The sequence below is a fragment of the Podarcis raffonei genome, chromosome Z (genome assembly GCF_027172205.1).
Source record: "Podarcis raffonei isolate rPodRaf1 chromosome Z, rPodRaf1.pri, whole genome shotgun sequence".
NCBI classification, from domain to species: domain Eukaryota; kingdom Metazoa; phylum Chordata; class Lepidosauria; order Squamata; family Lacertidae; genus Podarcis; species Podarcis raffonei.
Genome location: NC_070621.1, coordinates 23531110 through 23541838, shown reverse-complemented (window position 1 = coordinate 23541838; position 10729 = coordinate 23531110).

The following is a 10729-nucleotide window of genomic DNA, read 5'->3' as shown; positions in this document are numbered from 1 at the left end:
GTCACTTAATCTCAGGGCTGATGCTGAATGCTACTATTTCTTTGTGTATCTGAAAAAGGTTCTGTGACATGAGTGCACCTAATCCATGGTACCTGCCTCAGACCATGAGTTCCCACTTCAAGCCTGGACATATCCCAAATATTCAAGAACCATACATCCCTCATATCATGATTCATTTGAGACATCATGCCCAACTATGGTTTGCACTATCATTTAGAAACTTAACCAGGATTTGTGTGCTAAATGTAGACCATACAATGTTACAACCTGTTAGGGTAATCCTATAAATAGTATCTGTCTACCAAAGAAAAATCATGGATCAGGGCTGTAGGTGTGCTTTCACATTCTGTCTGCTCAGCTTCATAAATTTACTCCCCACTCGTAGTGCAGCAGCTTCTGGACAAAACTGTCTTGCCATTTCAGACACCACACAGAAACAAAAGCACTGCCTACAGAGAAATGCTGTACTCAGAAGGAAATCACTGTTGTGACCACTTTCATGTCGCCATGGAGGAAACACATAATCAAATAAGGGCACAGATTTGCATGTTCTGATTTACGTGTATAGATGCAAATTAATAAATAATTATAATTTTAAATACAACTCTGGCGCATATCTTCATAGTGGGAAAGTGTGTGACCAGGTGATCTGTGTTCCTGCTCAGTCTGTAGTCCAAGCCTTGCATTCCTTTCTAATGGTATATTTAAACAGATACATTATTTTATCCCCTGGAGTTAATAGTTTTATGGTGTTATCACTCTTTATATGCACTCCTTTACCTCAAAATGTGATAAGGCTCTCTTGCTGCATTTGAGGGCCCTCCTGCTCATTCTGCTGAGTGGAGTCCTGTACCTCAGGTGGCACCACTGACCAAACATGGATTGGATAACCCCTTGAGACTGTCCTCTATAAAGTATGAAACATGAGGACCCTATAAGCACCAGTATATTCAATGGGATTTACTAAATAGGTATAGGATTGCAGCCTCAAGCTTTCTTCACCATGGTTTGACATGTTATCTGAATTGAACCTAAGTTAACTGCATGTATTTGATTTGTTAAGATGTTACAGAGGAAAATACTTAAATTTGATATACAAGAGCAGATGAAATCAGTTTCAAATTTACCAAAGTCTGCCAAAACGTTTGACTTAATATTTGCACACATTTCTATGCAGGTTGTTGATGGAAGAAGCTTACCCTGTTTGCATCCAAAGCCATCTTCAAAACGTCATAGGTTGAGGTCCAAAGTAGAATGCCACATACTTATCTGTATCATTCTGCTATGCTCAAAACAAAACAAAACAAAACATGAGAAGTTTCAAGTTGAAATGGAGGAATAATGCAGGAATGGGCTGCTTGACCTTTTTCTCCTCTAGCTATTTTTATTGTTAGAAGTACACTGCTCTGGGACAAAGGCAGCTTGAGGAGAGCAATTATGAGGAGAAAAGTTAGAAGATAGGAAAGAATTAAACAGCTGGGGTCCAACCCAATAGCCCAGTCCACTCCAACAAGAGATTATTCTTTTTTTAAAAAAAATTATTATTATTTTACAATAATGGGGGCAAACTACCAAAAACTATCACATGTCGGGCCACCCAGATTGGTGTTTTTTCTGCAGGTGTATTCCGCAATATGTCATTGACATAGCAAAAGTGCATTAAGGGTAGATTTATATTGGACTGTCCACATCTCATTCTGCTTTATTAGTTGTTTCCCATTACTATATTACTATCTGGAGTGCACTCTTAAACTGTAATGCAACTTAGGTTTGACCAGTGCTCTTTTAGGGGGTACTCAGGGTACTCAATACCAGCACCTCTTTTGTTGTTAAAAAGTGTGACACTTGCTGTAACAATTTCATGGTGAGTACTGGCACCTATTTTTCTAGGAAAAAAGCACTGAGTTTTACAACAAAAGATAAAATGGAATATTTGTGGTATAAAAAGTTACCAGATTTCAGTAGGAAGTTACAACACACACACTGATTGGAAATGAAGCAGTAGGTTGGCCCCAAAGCTTTTGCAGACACCAACAGTATTGCAAGCTAGTCTGAATATAACTATCCCATTACCATCATGAGCACAAATAATCATGAATGCACAATAAAAAAGGACATATGGAAGGGTTCCAAGTCTGGCCCTGTGTGTCGTTTTCAGAAATATTAACTACTGGAGGATGAAATGAACAGGAGACAAAGCAAATAATTCACCTCCTGAGTGGGTCAGTGGAAACTGCTAAATATGTTCATTTTTACATTACTTCTTCTGTTATCCAGTTTTGAAAGTTGTTTTGTAGCTTAAAGAGTCTTGATTAACTTAGGTTGTAACAATGGGTTCCGTCTTCTAAAAAAATTAAACAAACATAACAGACCTTAAAGTTGCTTTATATACACATTTTTTAACAAACCATCCTTTGTTGATGTGGTGCCCTCCAGATGTTGTGGACTCCCATCAGCTCCAGCCATCATGGAATGGCAAAGGTTGCAATAAATGATACAGATGTTTTCATTGTAGTGTGGTGTAAACTACTACAGAAAATGTCAAGGCACAAATGCTTTTGCTGTTATTCCTTGTGATCATAAGTAAAAAGACAAAAAACAAAACAAAAACCCCATAATAAATACACTAACTGATCATATTAAAATGTAGGCAAGAAAGTTATTCTTTTATATCTCAGTTCAAAAATACAAAGAGAGTGAGTTAAGAAAATAAGTCTCCATTGTCCCTAACCTGGGGACGGAATGACAGGAAAGAAACTGTCGGTGATGCTTACAATTTGAATATAGAAAAATTGACAGATAGAATTGGAAAAGGGAAAAGAAAAAAATAATTCCAATGCTGCTTTCTGCCTGTTTGTTTTATATTGAAAGGAAACAAAATATCTGAAAATCGAAAGTAATTCTTTTTTCTTCCTTGTTGGATACATTTTAAAAATGGATGCCAAAAAGTAACTACACCCCCTAGAGGAAGCCTACCAGAGTGTCTGTGTTAATTTATAAAGAGAACATAGTAACTGGGAAAATTAGACCGTGGGACAGAAATGATTAGAGAGGAAGTTTTATCTGCCCTGGACAAAATACATGATGTGCTGCGACAGCTGGATGAGAAAGTGTCTCTGATGAATCAAAAGATGGACTATATAACAGCTGCAGTCAGCAAAGAGGTGCCAATGGGAAATGCAGTTACAGAAACTGCACAACAATCTATCCAGGAAACTGGTTTAACAGAGCAAGTGCAAGGGCAGAGAAAGATGGAAGAAATTGTGAATGCATCTCAAAAGACACAGAGAATTCAAGTCCTACATGACCAAAAGTTGCAACACTGGGAGATGGAACTTGGAGGACACTGGCTAAATTTTGGATTTAAGAAAATTCCTATCTCTGGTGGGACTGTGAAACAAGTGGAAGATCTTTTTTGGAACAATTACTCTTTGGATTACAAACTAAACACTGGGGAGTGCAACACCGGGGAATGGGATAATTGGATAAAAGGAAATGAAGAATACTACTGTACGGAATTCCCCGGTGATCGGCTCCCCAAAGAGAAAGAGAAGAAAATGCGAAAGAATCCAACAGGGAACAAGGATGTATGCAACCACAAGCAGAAACAAGAAAACTCGCAGAGGGGGCTTGGAAGTGACTTGAGAGCTTTAGATATTAGAACACCTGACTGAGGAGGATATAATGACATAAGGACTGACATCACCCAGAACCAGGAAAAAGGACGTTGGATAAACTTTGAATGAGAAACGCTTTTTTGTAATAAATCTATATTTATGGAATTAGTGTAATACTAATGAAATAGCAAGAGATGCTGGAAAGGAAGTAATTGGCTTTTGCAGAAAGGTTAAATATGGTTTAAATTTAGAATTTTTAGAGATTTGAGGATAAGATAAAATTAATGAAATTAATGGAAAAAATGAAGTGGCTTGAGTAATAAGGTGAAATAAGAATTTGTAAGAATGGTTTGATCACAAATGAAAATATGAAGTAATATTATATGAGGACATATAATTAAGGGTAAGATAAGAGGGTATGAAACTGCTGAATAAATTTTTAAATGGAATACAAAGAGGGAGGTGAGAGGAAGTCAGGAAAATAAGTAAAAGAATGGTAGAAATTGAAGGGAGGGATTTTTATTTTTATTTTTTTCCCTGTTTTTGTGTGGAATTTTTGGTTTTTGTGTTTTTCTGGTGTTTATTTTCTTTATTGTTTGTTGTTATGTTTGTTTTGTTGTTGTTTTTGTAACCCTTTTTCTTGTTAAAATTTAATAAAATATTATTTTTAAAAAATTACAAAGACGTGATACTGAGCAGCCCATGCAATATCAAATTGCCATCAACTTACATTGGTATCAATGAACAAAGCAAGGATTACGTTGCTTTTATTCTCCTAAACATACTTGAAAAGTCCTTAGAAATTCCATGGTGGCAATTAAAGGAAGAGAAACTTACACTTCCTGGTGTAAGTCAAAACAAAAACTGCACTTTAGTCACTTGCCCCAGGATCATTGCAGTATCAGTTTATCTGGTAAACCAGTCTGTTTTACCTTGTTTACATACAGGAGATAATTATGACGGAAGATAAGGGAAGGCTTTGAAGGCATATTTTAACTCTAATTTGCTAAAATGCTGCTTACTTTTGATTGCAATATGTTTTCATTAGATGCTGTTAGTATGTAACATAAAGCAGAGTTTTTAATAAGGCAGTATCCAAAGGTTAAAATCAGAACTGAAAAGTTTAAATGAGTTGATTTAAGAACAAAAGGACAAGTTCTTTGGAGCTGTTATACCTTAAGAGCACAGGTGTTTATATAGTTTTCAAGCCACTTGTAGCCCTAGTTTATTACTGCAATAAAGGATGAGAAAAGAAATGATAAAGATGGTCCTTCTAACAATGATCCTTTATTAATCAAGTTGCAAGTTATTTTACTCAGTAGCACAAAAAGTAGTATCTCATGGAAAAATTGCAACTATATTTGAGCTCAATATATTAATTGGTTAAAAGGTAGATTAATAACTAAAATACGTCTAATCTATTGACAGCCCCGATTAAAATATATTGCTATAAAATTGAACAATGCCTTATCTATCATTAGCCTAGTAGTTATATAGTGTTATGAGTCTGTGGGTGCCAGGTTCCTCTAAATCCCTGGAACCAGTAAGTGTTAGAATTTAATCAAATACTGCTAATTTCAGAAAACTACCAGACAACTACAATCCCCAGATCCAGCAAAGTATTAGAATCTAATTAAGGTTTGGGCTGCTAAGAGGTGTACTAGCCATCTCTAATCCTTGGATCAGTAAGTGTTAAAAGATAATTAAGCTTAGCTAGTTTCCTTTTGAGGTGATAGGCAGGTTATGGGCCATTCAGAAAACATGGGCTCCAAGGGACTTAGTGAGACAGCCAAATGGGTGGGGCCCCTCTCACAACCAATAAAGCCAGAGTTTAAAATAAAGAGTTAGAAACAATGTGAGTTAGAAGTTTAGGGTAGAGGCAGTAATGTGACCTAGAAGTAAAGCAGGAACAGGAGATTCAGAGCAATTTTCTGAGAGCAAGGTTTGAGAGCTTATTTGCATTCAAGGCTTTGGCTGTGAGAAAAGCAAGGCCTGCTTGGAGTGTTAATGCTGTGAACACCTTCACTGGAGGCTCAGGTTGTATATATGTGTAAATACACTATATATCCTATGAATACCACAGTCTCTGATGTGCCACATTTCCAAAAGGAAATACGGACCCTGAGTGAGAAACTGAAACCCCTGGAATCTTACATAGCTCAAAGACAGGAGTGGCATACAACAACAGTGATTATTTAACATCAGTTTGACTCATTTGAAACCATGCAGGAAGTTTGATTCAGTAAGTATTTTGTTAACTGTAACAAAGAAAAAGCTATTTTATGCAATAGATGTTTGTGAAATACATTTGTACAAGTGGAAAGCTAGAACATTTTGCAGGTGCGTTTTTACTTTGCAGCACTTTGTTTCCTTTCCCCCATTTGCACACATCCTTTCATAAACAAAGAGAACTCAAGCAGCAGCCAGAGTGGCCAGAGTGTTTGTACAAGAGTGGTCATTTTGTTGACTGAAATTCTTGCATTTCCTATGGAGAAAGAGATGGACCAGGGATCAGAGAAACTGTTGGCATGTGGGGAAAGAATGTATGTCCGCCTGCCTGCCTTCCAGAAATCTTTGGTCCCTGAATTTGGGAAAGAAGCCAATTATTCCTCATGCCCTCAACATTTCTTTCCTGAGTGCCAAACCTTCTTTCTTCCATGGAACAGAAGGCTTGACCAAGACATTTCGGTGGCTGAAATATCTAAACAACAATTATCCCATCTGTTAATATAGGGCACAATACACCATGAAAGATTCCTGCACATGCTCCATTGCAATAATCAGAAACTACTGTACTCTTATGCAGTTTATTTCATTTCAATAAGGATTGTGCAGGAACTGATGGTGGATTGTGAGTGACAAGTCACTGGCCACTTCATTTTGCCTTTCCTTTCCAAACCTGGTATCCTTCTGGTGTTTTGGGGAACAGCCATGCAAGCTAGGGTTGATATGAGTCATAGTTCAAAATATCTGGAAGGGCAGCTTTTCCTGCATTTAGGTGGAGGTTCCTGGGTGTACCAGCGCCAGCTTCCATGCTGTTAGGTACCATCTATAGGTAAGTTTCAGAATGAGTTCTCTTATGTACTTTTCCGTGTTTGTTTTGTAACACAAGAAAATCTTTAATAAAAACTACAGTGGTACCTCAGGTTAATTACTTAATTCGTTCTGGAGGTCCGTTCTTAACCTGAAACTGTTCTTAACCTGAAAACCTGAAACTGTTCTTAACCTGAAGCACCACTTCAGCCAATGGGGCCTCCTGCTGCTGCTGCGCCGCCACTGCACGATTTCTGTTCTCAACCTGAAGCAAAGTTCTAAACCCAAGGTAATATTTCTGGGTTAGCAGAATCTGTAACCTGAAGCGTATGTAAGTTGAAGCGTATGTAACCTGAGGTACCACTGTAATAATAATAATAATAATAATAATAATAATAATAATAATACATCTGGAGGGAAACCAGGTTGGAGAAGGTTGCCTTACAGTTTGGAGCCGTCTCTGTTCCCAACTAATCCCCAGATACTGACTGAAATGTCCATTTCTTGCTTAATGCTATCAAAATCTGAACATATTACAAAGGAAATGAAACAAGTGAAGGAGTGAGGAACCTTTTCTACCCCAAGACTACATTGCCTGCTAGACAATCTTCTGAGGATGACATGTCATTTGTGGGGAGGGCCAGAGGCAAAGTGGGAAGAACAACAGTTGTGAATTTTACCCTTGTACAGTAGCATCTACAATCAACTCCCACACCCCTCTCCATCTTTCATCCAGGAAACAAGAGGCATGGTCAGAGTTCAAGGGCACATTCCAGACAGGCAAAAACACTCAAAGAGGGTACAAGGCAGGGCTAGTGAGGATGTGTGGCCAGTGGAGACTTCTGAGGGCTAGATATGGGTCCTGGAGAGTCACATTTTGTCATTGTGCCTGAATTTCCCCACTTCTGAAAATGAGAGTTAAACTTTCCACTTCTAGATAATGAACTTTCCTTCACCTTCACTTGTTAGAGAAACTGTCTTGCTTGCCTTTTACCCATCTCTCTGATGGTCACAGCTTCCCTCTTTCCTGGAATGGATGTACTAGTCTGAATGGTGTCAAGGTGTAAAGAGCTCTGAAAGAATAGACCTATCTGAAAAGCTAAAGGTCTCATAATACGTCACATCTCTTTTGCAAGGACATCCTTTGACAAATACCTTAGTGTTTAGTTATATATGATCTAGGATTTTATTTTTATTTTTTAAATGTAAACAAAGAGAGCAAGACAGAGCTAGCAGAAAGGTGGGGTTGCTTGGATGCGTCAGCTCTTCATTTTAATGGACATGCACTTAGAGAATTGGCAGACCTTTTCCTAAACCATGACTACCAGAAGCGTGGTAACACAATGACTGTTAATTCAAAATAGAGTAATAGATTCAATCAGATTGTGATGTGTTCCAAAGACCAGCAATAACTTATATTTCACCTTAAATAGGAAGAGAGTAACCAACAAGCAGGTTGTCAAAAAAAATCCACCAGTCACTGATATCACATATGTAAGCCATCTTTTGGAAAGAAAAAGAAACCAGGATCCCTAAGGAGCAACAATAACCATCTAACAATACAAAACTATGCCTCCACAGCACCATATACAGATTGCATGGCTTATTGTCATCTGCCAAGTATGGAAAACCATGGACTGGTAAACCAGTCTTTGGGGAGCTGGGGTTCTCATGATGACCTAGAAAGGGAAGATTGGCATTCTTACGACCAAGGACCCTCCAGGACAGATACTTGTTTACATATGAATTCCTTATCTCCTAAAAGGGTTTCATACAGTGCTGCTAATCACAGCTCCCAAATCTTCTGTGCCTTCACCTTCTGTTACACAATTAATATGGATGAAGTCTCTCCCCATAGTCAAAGACAAAACTCATCTTATGAATGGATGAGAAAATGCATGTACTCTACTAATAAAGATAAGTGGACACTATTATATTTCCAACCTCGTAATCTGCCCCCCCCCAAATCTTTTCTTCTCTAGTAGAACTCTTGGCATGATCCAGCTGAAGTTTCAAATCCCACACATATCTATTCCTCATTCCTCTCACAGAGTGAAAGTGCACTAAGCAAGTGCTTAACTTTCCTACTGAAATCAGGGGAGCTTAAAACTTCTTAACTCTTTGCTGGAACCTTTATTTAGAAATGAAACTTCTGTGCTTATTCAAATTAAATCTACATAATTTCAGCTTCTAAAGGCTGAAATCTTGGTAGCTTGAAATAACTTCACCTTCGCAAAGTTGCAAGTTTCAAAGTTTTATACATTTGTTTAGGTTTGAAAGATGTTGAATCTATAGCACTTTGCAGCATGAGCCAGAGTATTATGAAAAAAATCTATTTTTCTTAATAGCATCTCTCTTTTTTACATTAGAATACAGTCTTTCCAATAAAGTTATCCTATAATATTCTTAATGTATGAAAAAATATTCATTATGAGAGCTTTTTTTTTTTTGCTGCCCCCAAATGTTTAGTTGACTGATACAGCTGGGCTAAGTTTCATGATGCTCTAATGTTTAAGGAGTCTCACCTCATATTAACATGCTTAAACTAAAAAGCATGCATTGGCTGCTATCCAGCATTAGCCATACCCAATGGATCAGCTCTATGACTTATCTAGGTATCACTCAGTAAGTACAATAAATTACTGACTTAGATGCAAATGAAAAGCATGTCTGCCTTCTGTAAGAAGTGCCTTAAGATCATTTGCCATAATTTGTAATTTTCCCCATTATAGTGTACTGTTTATTTAATAAATGACTTATTGCTTTACAGAAGACTTTTTGCCATCTGTTTTAAAAATATATTCCTGAAGGCCCAAATTAAAGCAGAAAGGGTTGTTGTGGTTGTTTTAATGGAAACCTGTAAGCCAGATTTAACCTCTTCTTTGTGTATGTTGAATTTAAGAATAATGGACCATTGGCAATTCTAGCAAGGTTAACAGCAAGGATAGAATTAAGCTGAAGTTACGCACTTTTTCATGCTGATTAATTTCAGTGGCAGAGTTCAGCACATGCTTAAATATCTCCCATTAAAACTTTTGAGACTTAAAGGTGCTTGAGTTTGGCAAAATTGTGCCTGAAGTGTGCCACTGAGTACCAAGGAGAAGGGTAATTACAGTAGACTAATCCTACAAGATGCTAAAGCCATCAATTTAGCTTGTAAAACAACTCTGCTACTAATGGCTACTATCATTCAACGCTGAGATTCATTTGGTGATTGTTCTTGTGCCAAAACATTCGTACTTCTCATTACTAGTTTTGCTTAAAAAAATTAGGAGGCAATACAGATTCAAGTGAGTCTAAGTCCAGGTTCTTAAAATGCCTGTAAATAAAAGATAAAAATAAATAGTATAAAACATAAGCCAAAATACTATTGTGGTTGCATGGTTTAGACTGAAGATAGGATACTGAGCTTGGACCTGGTAAAACTGGTTCACATCAGTTGTGGCACCCCAAGGAGACTTGTCTAATTTAATGTATTTTTAGTCCCAGGCAAACACTTATATTTCCAAACATCTATTGAGATTTTAATATCTATGGAATTTTAAATACTTGATATTTTTGTGTAAAGCTTTTTATTATTATTTCATTTTACAATGTATATAAATGAGAGAGCAATTATAACAGACAAAAATTAAAAGAAGAACAAAACTATACAACAGGCATGTAGAATAAGCAGTTGCACATGAGTTAAAATAACAAAGTAAAGACTATTAACTTTATCAGATCATCAAGTATAGTTCCAGATTTGAAGAATGCTGTTTTTACCTGCTGCTTTACTGGTGTAAAGAATAAAGTTATTTTTGCTGCTTTAATTGTTTTCATTGTTCATTATTTCTTGCTGTAAAGTGCCCTGGAAATGTTTATTGAAAAACAGTGCAGAAACTCATGAAATACATAAAATTCATCTCTGTCATGGCTTCACTAAGAAAGTCTGAGAAATATGGATTATCATCATACATCAGTTTTCCTCAACCTGGTTTTGAACTATAGTTTTAATCAGCTGTGCTGGCTGGGGCTGATGGGAGGCCAAGAGAACTAGAGGGCACCAGGTTGGGGAAGACTTTCCTATGAAATATTTC